The sequence below is a fragment of the Monodelphis domestica genome, chromosome 7, assembly GCF_027887165.1.
Source record: "Monodelphis domestica isolate mMonDom1 chromosome 7, mMonDom1.pri, whole genome shotgun sequence".
Taxonomy (NCBI): Eukaryota; Metazoa; Chordata; class Mammalia; order Didelphimorphia; family Didelphidae; genus Monodelphis; species Monodelphis domestica.
The window spans coordinates 47,020,097-47,024,218 of record NC_077233.1 but is presented as its reverse complement, the minus strand read 5'-3'; the positions used below and the strand labels follow the sequence as shown (position 1 = coordinate 47,024,218).

At 36.0% G+C, this 4,122-nt stretch overlaps 1 pseudogene; it reads right to left on the bottom strand.

Annotated features, from left to right (window-relative positions):
- Positions 1 to 245: 245 nt before the first annotated feature.
- On the bottom strand, positions 246 to 936 carry LOC100619679 (peptidyl-prolyl cis-trans isomerase A-like; annotated as a pseudogene).
- Between the last annotated feature and the right edge of the window lie 3,186 nt (positions 937 to 4,122).

Here is a 4,122-nt window from a genome sequence, read left to right as displayed (position 1 = left end):
TTTCATCGATCCTTGGAAATTTTTTTGGAATCTTTCTTTTCATAGTTTAGTTTTCATTTCATGATCATAAACTCAACTGTGTTGTCTAGGCAGACTTGTGGAAGAAAAGGGGAAAGGAAATCTAAAGATAATTACAGCAGATGAGAGCATAAGGATTAAAGGGTATGAGAGCAGGTGGAATTTGAGCATTCTCTCTCTTGCTACCAAAAGATGGTTTAGTGGTTAAGACCAAAAAAAAAAAATTATTAGATTTGTCCACAGTCAGCCATGATGATATTCTTGCTGGTCTTGCTATCCTGAGACCCCAAATATTCCACAATGTTTATTCCTTCTTTAAATTTGCCAAAGACCATGTGCTTACTATTCAACCAATCATTTATTTGTTTGTTTGTTTATTTATTTATTTGTTTAATTGTTTTAAAGCCTTACCTTCCATCTTAGAATCAATACAATGCATTGGTTCCAAGGCAGAAGAGTGGTAAGGGCTAGTCAATGGGGGTCTTGTGTGACTTGCCCAGGTCACATTGTTAGAAAGTGTCTGAGGTCAGATTTGAACTTAGAATCTCTAGGCCTGGCTTTCAATTCACTGAGCCACTCAATTACCCCCTCAACCAATCATTCTCATCAGTACATATGAAAACCTGGGTGCCATTTTTGTTACAGCCAGCAGACCCATATGTTTCAGGTTGAAATTCTCATCTGCAAATTTCTCCCCAGAGATTGACTTGCCACCATTGCTATTATGGTGTGTGAAGTCACCACCCTAACACATGAATTGAGGAATGATTCTGTGAAAGCTGGATCTCTTGTAACTAAATTCCATCTCTCCAGTGCTCAGATCAATTTTCTGCTGTCTTTTGTACCTTGTCTGTGAAGTACCTGACTCAGGGGTTTGTAATCAATGGTGATGTCAAAGTAAAGATTAGGGTTGGCCATGGCCACAGATAATTGGACTTCAGCAGCAGGGGTTGGTGTCCAGCAGACAGAACCTTAGTTAGTCCTCAGACAAAGACTCCAGTGGTGGCCACTGTAAAGGTTTTTTAGTTTGTTTTATTCAATTTCTGGTCAGCATAACCTAGTCCCTGGTTAAGGGTCTCTAAACAGCAGGTCGAGGTAGTCCAGTTTCCAAGCCACACAGGGCTAGATACAAATAAAATAAGATTTTCTCCTAATTCCCATAATTGAATAAGCCTTTCTCATGAGGCAGAATTTGGACTAGATCCATAATTAAATAGAAAGGGTACTGAGATAGCTCTAGAATTGAGTCACAAAATGGATTCAGTGTGTTTCACTCAATTCTAACAATTAACCACTTGCTATTCTAATCCCTTCAATTCCCTCAGCACCACCTGATACACATTGACTGATAAACCTCAAGCAACAAGTCTCTTTAATATCTCAGCTCTTTCTAAGGTACAGAGCAATTGTTAATCTACAGGAGGATAGGGTGGGCAAGAGGAGTCTCCTACCTAGAAAACTCCCTATGAGGGTGAAATCACAGATCTAGAGAAAAAACTCCTACCTACCTGGCTCCCTCTTTGAAAGGAAAGGCTTTGAATAGCTAATAAAATAATATTTAAAAGAAAAACAAAAGAAAAACTTCTCTTTCTATTTGATTCTGATTTTCCATAACAGTATCTATTTCATATATTTATATACTTAGAGGATGTCCACATGTCATTTTAACATTTAATACTGACTAATCACATGATTAAGTGTCAGAGGCAGGTCTTTGGGATGCCAAGGGCAACATCTAACCACAGTATCACCAGGCATCTCAGGGTGTCCACTAGTAATCTCTAATACTATAAGTTGCAGAGGATGTGCTTATCAACATTATCAACATTAGTAAATGTTAGGAATTCTCCCATTGGGGTGAAATGATAAAATGTATTTGTTTATATGTGTGTGTGTGTGTGTCCATTTCACAAAGTTTTAATGAAGAGCAAGACAATGTGTACAAATTGCCTTCTGTCAAATCACATATGTAAATGTGATTTGTTATTGCCCAAATACTTATGGCACCATGCAGATCTTTAGTTGTTAGACCTAATTATTCATAAAAATTATGAGCCATAGAAAGGAATTAACCTCAAATAAATGGAAAACTTTAATAGAGCAATGAACTCTTTTCACTAATGAAGGTTTTCAACAAATCTTATTGTGTTAATATTTTAGTCCTACTAAGATTTCTCCACCCAAATCTTGACCTCTTTGTATGCTAAACTTTTACTGAGATGACAGATTGATGAAAATTGGATGATATTGGTGGAAGTCTGGGCAGGAAGTAGTTTACCTATTCCAAGTCCTTTTGACAATGATAGAACTTGGATAGTACATCTAGACAGATGTTTCAAAATACTCTCATCCAACTAAACTATCCCACCTACCTTTATGTTGAGCAACAGACAAGCTGAGTGAGAAGCATGACTCCTTCCAAGTTGATTTTTATTGATATTATGGTACCATTCAGCCTTGTACCGCATTATTATATTTGATGCCTGTCAAAAAGCTGAAATCATCAGTATTTGATGTCAGTGCAAAAAAATCATTCTTCAGGCCAAATCATGCCAGACACAATCAGCAACCTTATGTCAACTTCCCTTTCTTCGTACATGTAACTACTCTTATGAGCTATGTTTCTTTTCTAAAACTCAAAAAAGTATGCATATGTTTACCTATTCTAGAATCCAAAAGAAACATGCCATCAACAATCTCTCTTTGAGAGGAAAAACAATTAATGTTTAAGTTATCTTTACTCTGTATTTAATTAAGTTTTATATAGCTCAGTGGTAATAGATTTCAGATGTCTAGAGGATACTCACCCTATCATTTTAACATTTGGAGAAACTAGTTTTGATCCCTAGTTTCATGAAAAAAATCTAAGTTTAATTCTACTGGGCAAAGAATTGTTGCCATATATTTTCTGTATATATGTATAAAAGGAAGAGGTGGCCATGGAAGAGAATTATAACCTAGAAAGTCATTGGGCTGATGAGTGGAGCAAAATTATGATGATATCATTTCTAAGTCTATTAATGGGTGTGGTCATTTGGCTAAATTTCTCACAAAAAGAGAGGGAATGGAGGAATATGAAGGAGGTTTATAAGCTACAAATGTGGGAAACTAGGGAAAGCAGAAACCAAAGGTTTAGCTCCAGAGAGAGCGAGAGAGAGATGGAGGGAGAGAGGGAAAGAAAGGAAGAGAGGGAGGAAGATAGATGATAGGTAGAAAGATAGAAAGATAGAGAGATGATAGATATACATGTATATATGTATATATGAAATACATATATTATATAAATGTTCATGTATCTGTAAAGATGTACATAAATTTGTATTTGTGCATTAACCCTTATGAAAGGGTCTTTTACCATTTTCTACATATTTCTTTATATTATTCATATTATAATATATTCATATACTTTTGTGCTTTATGTGTATATATTTGCATATATTAACAACTAAGACTATTAAGGAAAGTAAAAGATCTTCTTTAGAAGGTAGCACTTGAACTAAGCATTAGAGAGTACTGGGGCTTGAACCCTCTTTAAAAACTGTGGGTATGGCTCTGATTCTTATCTCAGAGTAGCAATTTCTTCATTCTGAAAGCCCAGCCTTTATGGTCCAGGGACACCAAATCTGGTAATCTAACAACTCAGGAGAGAGTTTAGGGGATCTAGTTAGCTTGTCTTCTGAACTACTAATTTCCTATGAGGGATACCTATGGAGAGACAGTAGCATAGGCTCCATTGTAAGAACTCATGGTTGTATTTTCTGGGATATTTTGCACTGCTGTTTCATGATGGATCCCCATACTTTAGACACCAGACCAATGAGATAAAGATAAGAAGAAGCAATCAGCTCTATCCACTACACTACAAAGTCTCAAACATTCATTGGTGTATTAGACTGAACAAGTGAGCAACAACAAGTATTCTCATGTACCTATATGGTATACACTATATGTATATGCTTTCATTGGATCATGTGTGTAAAGTGCTTTGCAAATATTAAAGCATTATATCAATGTTTCGTACTGCTGCTACTGCTGTTGTTGTGACATTTGAACAAACCAGAAGAGCTGAACCTTTTGTTTTGGCTCTTCTTCATTTTAACCTTG